At 44.2% G+C, this 14,128-nt stretch overlaps 1 protein-coding gene across 1 annotated transcript in view; it reads right to left on the bottom strand.

Annotated features, from left to right (window-relative positions):
* The window catches only part of ITPR3 (inositol 1,4,5-trisphosphate receptor type 3), a 100,871-nt gene that overhangs the window by 85,904 nt on the left and 839 nt on the right, over positions 1-14,128 (bottom strand). The window lies entirely within an intron of this gene.

Raw genomic sequence — 14,128 nt, forward strand, 5'->3', positions numbered from 1 at the left:
AGGCTGGATCTAGACACATCAAAGAAGCATTTCAGTTAAACGCATTGTAAATTTAAAGAGGGAAAACGGGTAGAGAAAAATGGGACTCCACAGCACCATCTGGTGTCACAATGTTATATCGCATATACAACGCATATAAATCACTTTTTATTTCCCAATCTATCTGAGTCCTCTAGAGAGAAAGATAAAGACTAAGAAATGAAGCTTGCATTCTAGAAACTTCTGAATTTCCACCCTCTCCCAAATCCCAGTCTGACTCAGAAGCAACAAAACTCTTTGCTCATCGTTTATTAGATCTACCTTACCGGGTTTGTCATCAAGACATTGTGATAATGCATGCAAAAGACTTTAAAATTTCAAAGTGCTGTAGAATAATTGTCATGTCTTATTATCTCACTTATACCATGCCCACCTCCAAAGAGTACGCACAGTTATTTAGGAATTGGGGGCTAGTGCCAGACACTTCCCCTCTCTGGAAAAAGGCAAACATGGTCGGTTTTATTTTCTTATTTTATGATAATGACAGAAGAGAACAATCTTCAATGATACAAGCGTACGAAACAAAGACATATTTGAGGCCAGGGATATTAGTCATCAATATTCACTTTGCAAAGACAAAAACAGTGATGACTAAGGTGTGCCTGACACATTGTTTATAGTCTATTTCCTCTCCTGATATTTAATTCCCCAGGGGGCAACTTCATAATAATGATTTCCACACCATGGTCATCCACATGGGGAAGGCAAGCAAGAGGAGGGCAGCTGCGTTCACTGGATTGGATGAACCATAATCCCCAGATTGCCAGCTTTCATTATTTTAAAAAAGAATAAATATCTAGCATTTGTAGAATCTGAGATATGGGATAAAATGCACAGATACCATCTTCTCATTTTTTCAGGTAAGGAACTAACCTGCTCTCTCTCCTTTCCGTGTTTGGCTTGCCTTTCACTTCCCAGAGTTCACTGGGAAGAAGGATTTACAGTGGTACCTTGGGTTAAGTACTTATTTCGTTCCAGAGGTCCATTCCTGACCTGAAACTGTTCTTAACCTGAAGCACCACTTTAGCTAATGGGGCCTCCTGCTGCCGCCACACTGCCAGAGCACAATTTCTGTTCTCATCCTGAAGCAAAGTTCTTAACCCGAGGTACTATTTCTGGGTTAGCGGAGTCTGTAACCTGAAGCGTATGTCACCCGAGGTACCACTGTACTTATTGCATTTCTAAACCACTTTTCCTCCAAAGATTATACCTGGTTCGTTCACTCACTCATTCTACAAGCATTTTCTCCTTACAACAACCCTGTGAGGTAGGTTAGGTTGAGAGGTACTGACTGGTGATCCAATGTTGGCTAGTAAGCTTCACGGCCTAGTGTGGATATGAACCCAGGTCTTCTAACTCAAGAGTGACACTCTACATTGGTTCTCACTTATCCTGACTCTTGTTGCCTTTGCAAATCAAAGGTGAGCGAATCAAAGCATCATCACAAGCACATTAGAACATTTAATTTAATGAAAGGTTTTCAAGAGGTTATTGTTAAACAAAAGCTAAAGGGTGCATTTCACATGGTATCTGACATTTTTGTGTATATTTAAAATTACTGAGCATAAATATCTGTTACTAAAAGTTGCTGATCTTTGAATGCCATAAATAAACAACGAAGAAAATCAATGGACACTTAGACTGCCGTTCTATACCAAATTACCTAGGAATAAACCCATTGAACTCAATAGGACCAACTCTAAGGAGGTATGTAAAGGATTGCACCGTTAAGAAAGTTTGGATTTACACATGCTCAAAGAGAAGTTGTGTAACTTCTGTTTGCGCAGTATGTATCTATCCAATTTTCTGGCACCCGCTGTGCTGTTTAAGCCCATTGAGTGACAATAATTTGTGGATACTCAAAGCCTCATGAGGACAAAGGGAGCCCGTGTCAATGATTGCTTTTAAAGTGGGCAACTGTTTTATTTCCTTGGGTACTTTTTTTTACTTTGTAATGAATTTGGTGGTCCCCAATTCTATGTTATGTATGTAGTACATTAATTTCATTATCTTGTGCTGTGGTCAGCACAATGACTGAACAGAACAAAATTCATGTCAATTTGCAGTTGTTTTAAGGCATCCTGAAATGAAAAGGCAGCAGGGCCAGAAGAGAACCAAACACATTTTCTGCTTTCCTTTCTGCTTTCCCTTGAAATGTCCTTCAGGGATTAGCTGCAGCGCATTGCATGCGCAAGTGTTGCTGATGTGAAACAGTTAACACATAAAATTTAATACAAGAGTAGATTCATCAAGGAGGTGAGGCACACAGAACCGTATTGTAATTAGGCCATTCAGGGTTCCTTATCTAGATGATAGAATCAGGCAATTAGTGCATCATGATCTAAGGAAGCTGAACCAGTGTTTAATTAGCACAGGTCCAGGCTGGGCCATTGCTGCACTTGCATTCACACTGCATTGTCCCAGTAGGGAACTCGCCAAAATAGAAATCCTGCATTTGTTGTACAGTTACAGAGCAGAGGGCTGGGATGAATCTACAGGATGTTAATCTAGGACAATCCAGAGAGCAAGGCACTGGGCTTAGGATTCAAAATGCAAGTGTTATTCCATACCCTTCAGCATTTCTCTGATGAAAATAGGGGGACATGCTAAGGAAAAGCGGGATATTCCAGGATCAAATCAGAAACCAGGACGTCCCTGGAAAATAGGGTCACTTGAAATGTCTGTTATTCCATTTATTTATTTCATATATTTATATGCTACTTAATACTAGAACACTATCTAAACCAGGGGTAGGCAAACTAAGGTCTGGGGGCTAGATGCAGCCCAATCGCCTTCTCAATCCAGCCCGCGGATGGTCCAGGAATCAGCATGTTTTTACATGAGTAGAAAGTGTCCTTTTATTTAAAATGCATTTCTGGGTTATTTGTGGGGCATAGGAATTCGTTCATTTTTAATTTTTTTCCAAAATATAGTCCAGCCCCCCCACAAGGTCTGAGAGACAGTGGACCAGCCCCCTGCTGAAAAAGTTTGCTGACCCCTGCTCTAAGCAGTTTACGAAAAGATAACAAGGGGGGGCAGATGACAGATAGATAGACAGACAAAATAGAAATAACAACATACAACTAAGACTGCAGTTACAGATGAAACAATTTTATTTTTTTAAGAAACCCAAAATGTAGCAACACTCTTAGAAAACTTTTTAGGAATCGGGGAAATGGCTCAGTAGCCTGGCCATCAAGTGTCAGTAAGGTGAATGAAGAACAGGAGAGAGGTATTGTCTGCAACTATTCTGACCCTGCCCTCAAGCCCTCCAACCTTATCCACCTCCTTGCTCACCATGCTGTCTCCTGCCCATAACCACTTGGATAGGAGCACCATCCCTTCTCTCTTTACCCTCCATCTTGCCAAAGCACAGTCAGACTTGCAATTTGCAGTATTCGCCCCACTAACACATGCACATCACACCCAGTTCTGTCTTCCACCTACTCCCAAGTGATTTCCTTACTCAGACCATTCACACTGCATAAACACAAATCACAGAGCACACCCCCCATCCATTATCACTCATGCCATATTACTCCCACACCTCCACCAATACTCACAAATGCACCATCCACCCAATCTCTCCAAAACTTCCTTCTTAATCACCAATCTCTCAATCTAGTCTGCAGCTAAACATCAAAGCAACAGTAAAAGCATTGGCAGAAGCGTATAAAATATTTAAGATATTGCCACCCATCAATCACACACATGTGTTGTTCTGGGCAGCTTTCTGGCTCTCACCCAGGTTGCTATTTCCCACCCAAGGCTCTCAGCCAAGGATGGTTCTGGGACTGCACTCCACTCCCTGGTACTCCTTTCTCTCATCAATGATGCCCTCAGACATTTCTAGTCCACAAAACAGGGACTTCACAAAAAATAGTAGTTCAGTTTGAAGGCAGGCACCCTTGCCCACATCACAACACTAAAGTGTGGCCCTACCCTTTGATTTTGCCCCTTCAAGCTATCCATATGTGGCAGACATTGCACTTCAGCGGTGCTGACTTTGTAGAGTAGACCTATAACTGCTGAAGTGCCTTCTTCTATACAACTACTCAAGGTAGAGCAGTCCTCTCCTCTTCACCATCTGGCCACTCTAGGTGTCTAAGACAGCTAGCTAAAGAGCTTTCACTTGAATGGAACTGTGACATGGAAATTGCAAATGCAGCCTTGCAACACACCATGAACCACAAAGTCCTGGGGAAAAAATCCCTAAAGGGAAACATAGAAGCTGTGGTTTTAGCACTTTTCCTACTGACACATCTGCCACCAGAATTCCTGCTTCTCCACCATTTGTTCAACATCCATCTATAATCTGTTTTATTTTGCCCTAGCCTAAGACACACTTCAAAAACAAATGCAACATGAAGCTCCATTCAAATCATTTTTTGGTGCTGCAAGCATAAAGTGATGGGAATGCATTTGTGATCTCAGCCTTTAAAAAAACAAAACACCACTGAGGTGTCAGACTTAGTCCTAGTTTTCTCATCCTGGTGTCCTCCAGATGCTGTTGAACTACAACTCCCATCATACCTAACTGCTGGCCATGCTGGCTGGAACTGATGGGAGTTGTAATCCAATAACGTCTAGGGGGCAAGGTATTGGATAAAGCAGGTCTAGTCCTTTGAAACTAGTGGCTCAACCAGCCAGCATTACATTCTGCAGCAGTGGATACAAAAAAACCAGGCACTGAGGGCAAACACAGACCGTCATTTCTGTGCACCCTGCTTGTGAACAGCCAAAGGCCTGCTGTCAACAGATCACTGACTGAGATCCTGAAAGGCACCTCTCATCTTGGTTGTTGGGTTTTCAATGGATAATTCAGTCTAATCCAGTCTAAGGCAAGCTGTGAGACAACCCAGGACCCACTTATTTTCCTTTCAATGTTGCTCCTTCCTAGCTGTTTTCATGCATTCTCTGAAGACAGGAATGGGATTGTACCCTCTGCCCCCACTTCCAACCTGTGAGTGTTCCTTGAATAGGGCCTGCAGCATCTAAACAAGCACAGGCTCTCTCCATGCAACTGTGAATTCTGCAAAAGGTAAGGTCCCTGTACATGTACACAGCCTGTGTGTGTCTATTTGTACACGCAGATGCTCTAACCACACCTTTGACCAAGTGCACAGAGGTCTGGAGCAATGACAGCAAGCCTGATTCCATCTTCCCTTCCCATGAGTATTTGGTGACGGCAGATATGGGGAGAGGGAAGGGGCCCCTGTTGAATAATTGCCTGAGGCGGTAAGAACAAATGAACCATCATCATCACTCATCAGGAGATGGCAATTTTGCACATGCAAATTAGCAAGCCATTGCCGCAATTAGGTGTGCAGATTCGCTTTAAATTGCTATGAGCAATTTTCAAGGACTGTTGTGTTCCATTAAGTACACGGTGATGTTCTATGGCTTTTCTTACACTTTCACATAAGACACCATCAGAAAAATCAGAGCTATGGAACTGGATCTGGCCAGTGGCCAAAGTCAGTCATTCCTCATTGCCCAGTGGGCTGACTTGGTCTGCCTGGCCACACCCCTGTCCATGTTCAAAGGAGCTAAATGTGCTGATTATTAGTTACAGTGAACCCCTTAAGTCCATATGCAAGCAAGGTTCAGATTCAAATAGACATTCCTCCTCTGCAGACAGTGTCCAAATGAACAAAGGACCCTGACCTGATTAAGACTATTTCAATGATCTTATGAGAAGTACTGATTGCAACAAATATTGTTTTATGTCTGAAGAAGATCACGTATTGGTGCCAAAAACGTGAACTTACCCAAACAATGTGTGTAGCTATAGATGCCTTCTTTAACTATCTGCATATATAAAACTTTCTTTCACAGAACACACATAGTCCAAAAAGCATTTGTGTACATTTTTAAAGCCTGGAAAGAATTTGATTAAATTCTAACACATCAGCTTGGGGTGGGTGGGTAAGGAGGAGTTAACTTTAAAATTAAATGACGTGCATAGAGGACTGGAATGAAACCTGTCCCTCCCTCTCTCATAATTTCCCATGCTCCACAACTGTAAGGTGGTTTCCCTTGGCTCACATCGGGTATCTGCGACGAGGTGGGATAAACCATTTTAGTGTAGGAGAGGGGTGAGAGGAAGGATGTGGGTTTTGTTTCTATCATTCATGCACTATGTTTAATGTTAGAAGCCAACCTTCAATTCCTACGTTACAGCCAAACCAGCCAACATATGCTTAATAAACATGTGTGCCTCAAGAAGCTGGCACCAGAGAACATTGGCTATCCGCCCTGGCTGCCACCCTGACACACCCAAGCAGAGGTTCTTGCTTGTAAGTAAGAAAGAGATATTTATCCAGGCAAACAATGGTCCAAGTTCAGCAGCAGGCACAAGAAACAGGAGTCATGGCTCAGGAGCTGAAGAGCAGGACAAGAAGTTCAGAACTGGATGAAAGCAATGAAGATGCCCTAACAAGTTTCCATGCCTCACCCACCAAGCTTTGAAAGACAAGGTGTGGCACTCTCCTTTGCAAAACACCTTTGCCTTGCAGGAATGTCGGACCCACCCACCTTTTGGGTGGGTGGGTCTGTTACTCCCACCTGTGAAGGTAGCACCTCATTCAAGACTGCACTCTTCGGCTCGGGTTCCTGTTCACTTGCTGCTACCTCTGGTTCTGCCTCCCCACTTGGCTGCTCCAAGCCCTCCCCAGCCTCCACTGAAACTCTCCACTCTACAGGAAAATGAGGAGAAGCTAGCATCCCTGCTCTCTCTTCCCTAAGCATCTGAAGTCAAGGTGGAAAGGGGAGATCCTACCTCCTCCAACTTGTGTTCCCACTATTCAGGGGGGCCCCCCCACACTTTTCTTCCTCCTTTCTCTTGAGTCAGAGCAGGCATAGGCAAACTCGGACCTCCAGATGTTTGGGGACTACAACTCCCATCATCCCTGACCAATGGTCCTGTTAGCTAGGGATGATGGGAGTTGTAGTCCCAAAACATCTGGAGGGCCAAGTTTGCCTATGCCTCTGAGTCAGATTCTGCCAATCCAACCAAATTCTGACTGCGCACTGCAGGGCTCGTGACAATATTGACCACTCATAAGAAGGAAATTTTTGCATTATAAAAGAGTCTTCTGTGCCCTCTGAGCATTTACCTCCCTACCAGCCAATTGAAATGGACCCCATTCTTTCTTAACACTGGAATAGCATGAGATAATAACTGCCAAAGCCATGTTATTGTGCCTGTTTAATTGTTGCAGACAGAACGATATTTCACACCATGTAGACTTGCTGCTGCTGCTTTCCTGTGTACTAAATCCTGTTCCATGGAGCCCCACCCTGCAAATCCACATGCAACCACAATAATAGTTATCTGAAGGTGTGATTGAAAACTAAATAGCAGTCACTTATACAGCCATGTTTACTCAAAGCCCTTCCTCTTCAACCAGGTCAGAGTGCAAATCCAGCACACCGTCATACTCTCTTTTCTGACATACTGTTCGCATGCTCCATTCTTCACAATAAGCAGAAGTAGTTCTACACTGATGGAATGCAAGTTTGCGGTTTGTGATGTAAAGAATTATTAATTCAAATCATTGCATTTGTGTCTACAATATTGGCTGAAACTACGTGTGTGTTGCCCCAAACACATTTTAACAGGTGTTGGTTTACGGTAAATTCCTATGGTCTACACTGACTTTACCTTCTTTTTCTTCTTCTTCTTTACTAACATTTACTAACACTAGCTGCCTGTTCAAAGTGAGAGGAGGATAGTGAAGAATATTGTGAAATGGATATACCAATTTACTGATAAAGCATAAATTATTTATTTATTTCTTTAAGTTGGAGTTCCCTCAACTTTTAAGGCATCATGGTAGAGAATTATGACTAAGAATTCTTGCTAAAAGACATAAGTAGTGCCCTGTGGAGCCAATCAAGGTTCACATAGTCCAGCACTTTTTGCAACCTGCAACCAGAAGGGATTTAGGAGTGCTGAGTTCAGAGGCCTGGGACCCTTAGAAATCAGAACATGGACTGAGACTATGGTTGTTAAATGAAAAGGTTTCTTTTGGAGTATTTTCCTTGTTCACAGTTACATGCGGACTGGTGTTCTTCCTCCCAGAATTATCTGCAAGTCCTGGGATAGACTACCGATAGTCTATATTCTGGAATCCTGGTCTAGATCAAGGAATAGATCCACCATAGACATTACAAGATGGTTCACCAGAAACAGGGTAATAGGTCACAATTTAGCTTCTGCCCCCACTTCTGCCATAATTATCCCTGTCAGCTTTGGGGTGTCTTGACACTGCAGGTTTAACAGTAATTTGCTTTCCCCAAGGTACTCTGGGAACTCAAACAGTAGGGAAGATCTAGCTCAGTTCCCTCACCAAATTCTCATGATTCACTGGATACCCATCCAGAGTTATAGGACTAGATCCAGCCTTGTCATATCTAGAGCAAATTTAAGTCCCATTGATTTTAATGGGTCTATGCTAAGTATGAGGAGTTGAGATCCAAGCCATGGTTGGCATCATTACAGCACTAGCAATGCATGTCAGGAAAGAAACATGCACACCACCACCAATGGTATAGATCAAGCATAGGCAAACTCAGCCCTCCAGATGTTTTGAGACTACAGTTCCCATCATCCCTAGCTAACAGGACCAGTGGTCAGGGATGATGGGAACTGTAGTCTCAAAAACATCTAGAGGGCCGAGTTTGCCTATGCCTGGTATAGATCCCTTTGCCCAATTCCACACTGGAGAGCAGGGCTGCCTTTTGCTGCTGGCAGAGGATCCCCAGATTCAGTCCCTGGCATCATTAGTTAAAAAGGGCCTCAGGTAGCAAATTTGGGAAGTAAGTCACCTTGGAGAGCCACTGCCAATGGACAGCACTGGGTTTAATGGGACAAAGGCCAGATTCAATATAAGGTAGCTTTGTGTGTTTAGCTCAAGGCTAAGCAGCAAGGAAGGAAGCAACAATTAGGACAGAGGACTAAGAGCTAAAAGCCAAATCTGTTGTCCAGTCACACTCTGAAAATTAGGCAATCTTTCCATGCCCTAGTTGACCATCTGTACAGGGCAATGATTAGAATGTGCCTTTATCTGAAAATGGCTGAAAATGATTACAGTGTGCATGACTCATTGACAGAGCCCACTCCTAGCATGCAGAACGTCTTGGGGTCCATCACCATCAGGAGGGTTCGCAAAGACCTGCATCCTAAGAGGAGTTGTCAATCAGGGCAGACAGAAGTGGACTGCACAGACCACTGTCCTAATTTAGTAAAGAGCCAACACAGAAGCAGTCCCTAGGTCCGCCTTACCCATCTTCCCTTCTTATAGAAAGTTAAAAGGTACAGGTATATTCACTGGGGGAGGAAGAGTGCGGGGGGAGCGCCCCACCCCCAGCAGCGCAATCCCGGTGGGGTGCCATCGCGGCTGTCCCCCCGCCCGCGCTGGGCGCCCCGTCCCCAGGATGTGCACCACGCCCCTACGGGCGGCACACCACACCACCAGGACACCACTCCCGCCTGCTCTCTGCCCCCCCCCCCGGTGCCAGAGCATGAAGCTGGGTATATTGATCCTTGTGGATTTCATTCTCCACATCTCTCCATTAGGAGAACTATCCAGTTATTCCTTCTTTCTGTGTCATGTTTGTTAATCAGTTACTAATCAACAATATGACTTTTCTCACTCCATCACTGCTAAACATTCTTTTTTGAAGTCTAAGTACACCATGGCAGGAGGAACCCCTCTATCAATATGCTTGTTGACACTCTCCTAGAACTTGGAAAGGCTAGTGAGACGGGCCCTACTCATGCAGAAGCCATGCTAGTTCTGCTTCAGCAAGACTTGTCCTTCTATATGCTCAGTAATTCTGTCTTTAACAATGATTTCCATCAGTCTTTTCTGGAACAGACATTAAGCTATTCAGCCTGTATTTCCAGGCTCTAGCCCCCCAACCCCTTACTATTGTTGGTATAATTATTATGCCAATATGAATGTATGGAGTTTGAACTGAACATAGAAAAAAAATATCAGGAGCATTTCCTAAATAAAGATTCTGTTAGATAAGCAAATTAAAAGTGACGTTATTGCAAGACCTTTCATGGCAAGGCACATGTGATGTAGAATTGTGACCTCCGTGGCAACTGAGTGTCATTTCCTTAGCCATGGCAACAGCCAAGCTACTGTCACTGTAATTATACAATAATGGTTCGCTATCTGGGCAGACATACCGGTAACTCCTCAGTGAGACACAGGAATGAGCAAAATAAGGGCTTGCATCTGCTAATAGAAATAAGCCCCCCTTTATGATCACAGTTGTGCTCATGTTTGCTGCTTTAATCCCGCATCATTGGTAGATTCCCCAACCCCCTCCACCTTTGATGAGATTAACGCAAAGCCTTCAGAACTAAGTTACAGATAGAACTAAGTATGCATTGGGAAGGGTGTAACTGGCAGCTTTATTTAGCCTTAGGGTAATTTGACATGTTTGGTCACCAACGGGTTCTTCTGTTACAGGCAGGAGAGCAAGCCTTTCATTTCTGCAAGAAGTCTTTAATTGTCTCCTACATTCATTCCAACCTTGTCATTTCATGCAATTTTAGTGTTTTGGCAGGCTTTCAATACCAACCTTAGCTAAGAGCTTGAGCTGCGATTGAAATTTATGCACAAAGGGCACACACACAGTCCAACTACACTTAAACAATGAGTTCAATGAGAGAAAGTAACTACAGTATTTCCAAAAATGAGCAACTGAAAGTTCATTCCATTTCTCACTGATCTGCATTACTGCAATGGCAAAGGCAGTGAACCACTCCTTTCCAATAGGGCAGGGGTCAGCAAACTGTTTCAGCAGGGGGCCGGTCCACTGTCGCTCAGACCTTGTGGGGGGCCGGACTATATTTGGGGGGGGGGGGATATGAACAAATTCTTATGCCCCACAAATAACCCAGAGATACATTTTAAATAAAAGGACACATTCTATTCATGTAAAAACACGCTGATTCCCGGATCATCCGCAGGCCGGATTTAGAAGGTGATTGGGCCGGATCCGGCCCCCGGGCCTTAGTTTGCCTACCCATGCAATAGGGCTAGGGTGGTCATGTGTCCTATTTTAAAGAGGACAGTCCTCTATTTGAAGGGTTGTCTGATTTAAAGCCTAAGAACCTTTAGAAGGGAAAGCAGGAGGGGCCCTGAAGATGCCTATCAGTTAGCGCCTAGATACCATACTTGCAGGCACACAAGTTACCTAACCACGACAGTCTGGGGTACTGTATTAATGCATCAATAAAAGCAAGCATTTCTAAATCTCCATGCATGTTTTGTGCAAATCTGTGTCCTGATTTGTTTTCTTGGGGGTGAGTAAGTTGCCACCCTACATGGGACCATCAAAGCAATTCACATTTGCAAATTTTATTTTTTTCATTTTAATAATTTGTATGCTGCTTAATATTGCAGTGTCTAAGTGGTAACTCTTTACATCAAATGACAGTAGATATATAAGAACAACCACCACATTTCCTGGTGAGGTATGGGCCGAATGCCTTTATTTGACACTGCTGGGATGGGGGACCAATTGAGACGGATCTCTGAGACTTCTGGAATCTGATGAATTCCTGAATGATCTGGGAGCGGTCATAATGAGTTGCTGAGTGAAATGAAACCAATAAGCAGGTGACACCTCGCTCTATCTCTCTGTTTCATCTGAATTGGGAGAGGCAGCTGAGGTGCCAGAAAAGGTGCTTGGAGTAGGGTTGCCATATTTTGAAAAAGAAAAAACACTATGACAGCCATTCAAAGTAAATAAATGCCATTTGTCTCAAATTTTACCCCTGAAAAAGAGGACGTGTCCTGGAAAAAGAGACATGTGACAACCCAAGTTTGGAGGCAGAGACAAGGTGGATGTGGATAAATAAATTAAGTTGAATCTTGAAAAGACAAAGGTATCAGCTGATTTCATCCTGTGGTGTCCCACAAAGACCACAATGGCCGTTGTATAGGTAACGTAATGCTCAGTTATACAGGACCCAAGTAGCTGCTTCCTAAAAGTTGGTCCTAACTTCCTGAGTTACAGTGCTACAGGCCCTTAAAGGAATTCTATAGTCCGTTCTTCGAACCAAATGAAGAGCAATAACAGAACCCCCCTGCCTATTTCCAGAGGAGGATAAAGTGACTTTTGTCATTCACCTTCTGTTTGCACCAGTCCAAATGCATCTAATGGGCATTTTCTCTGAAGTGTATCCAACTTGCATAGTTTTTGTTGGGCCTTCTGCCGCACCTCCTCCCAACTACCGAAGATTGAAAGAAGCACAAAGCAGTTTACAGCCTGCATGGCAGCTGCTGTGATGTTAACACAGTGCTCCCCTTCAACACTTCCAGTTCAGACAGGAAGGGAATTCTTCTTGTCCTCAGCCACCGACTACATAGCACCCATGTATAAATCCCTATATAGAACAATCAACATAGGACTCTGCCATCTAGGCACAAGCAGACTGCTAGGCCCATTAAAAAAGTGCCTGGGTCTGCCGGTTGTGGGGGCAGCGCCATCGCTGTTGACTCCTACTCTGGATTTGCAGGCATCCTGCATGGTTTTTACAAGCAGCACAACTCTAAGCAAGATCCTTGGCTGGCAGACAGCAAGCAAGAATCTACCCACATCCAGCCACTAACATTACTTTGTTCCTTTTCTTCTCCCGAGGAACGCTTACAGGGTCTGCTGAGGATACAGCCCACCAGAGCAAAGAATAAATTAGCACAGCTGGATGGCACAGTCTTAGCAGCTACTGAGTACTGTGCACTGACAAGCTGCTTGGCAGGTTATATCACAGTTTACAGGCACTGATTCATGGCTGTCAATTGGCGACTATGGAGCGCCAGCCCTGCTAGGTGCTGCACACAAGGCAGAAGTGACAAAGTCCCTGCCCAGCAGGCTCACAGTATTAAGCAGAAGACAGGACAAAAGTGAAGGGAGAGATTTGGAGAGAGGAGGAACAAGGGTGGGAGGGTGAGCTGGGAGCAGACAGCGCTAGGGAGGCGAGGCCAGGGTGATTCAGGAAAAGGCGTCTACAGTTCGTGATACAGTTTGTTTTTCTAAAATAAAGGCAAAAGCAGGAATTCTGTTTGCTGCAGATTAGCATTCATCTACACAACACTGACAGTATTAATTGCATTAATGATATTGGGTCACGCTTTTTTTTTTAGACAGGGTGTTGTTGATCACAAGTGAGAACCGAAGTAACAGGATTTGTCAACATCACTGTTGAAAACTTTAGAAGGGGCAGGGATGAGCAGGAGAAAAGTAAATCCCTGCCACTTCATGGATCAAAATGCCAGTTAGGGCTAGTTCATTCAGTACATCTTATGTCCTAGCAAATAGTTCTGGATAAATGGGGCTCTCAAGAACGAACATAGCCAGGATTTTTCTTAGGGGAGGCAGGTTTTTGTTAGTGGGGGCAGAACCTCCGATTTGTATTGATTTGGGGGGCTGCTGCCTCCCTGCCTCCTCCTTGGCTATGCCCACAGTTTCGAGCATACACTTGATGTGTTGATCAGGCAATCACATATATGGGGGCGGCAACAATCCCCAGGATTGTTCAGATACCCCCCGACACACACCCATTGTCACAGTCATGGTGCTCTCTGGAGACAATGTGCATGATAACTTGTTACCAATTACATCCGCCCAGGCAAGTGCAAACCCAGGAAGAACTGGGTGGCTTAAAAATATATTGTGTAAATTGGCCCAGAGGTCAGAGCAATTTTATTCCTGGTCTTCTCATTGCCGGAACAGGCACTGACTTTTATGGCCAAAGCAACTGTCTTTCTCAAAAACTTAAGAGGCTCAAGGAAGCCCACTGTCAGCTCAGTCCGTAGAGCATGAGACTCAGGTTTCGAGCCCTACTTTGGGTAAAAGATTCCTGTAATATCGGGGGGGGGGGGTGAACTGGAGGATGACTCTTGTGGTACCTTCCCACTCTGCGATTCTGAGGCTGAGTTGCCCTTGTCATCCAGCCCGGACCCCTGCTGGCTAGGGACTAAATTACAGCCCAAACCAGGAAGACATCTCGAGCTCCACACCAGCCGAGCCTTTGACCACGCTCGGCAAGCAGATCCTTGCA

Source organism: Podarcis erhardii (assembly GCF_964252035.2).
Source record: "Podarcis erhardii genome assembly, chromosome: 6".
Classification (NCBI taxonomy): domain Eukaryota; kingdom Metazoa; phylum Chordata; class Lepidosauria; order Squamata; family Lacertidae; genus Podarcis; species Podarcis erhardii.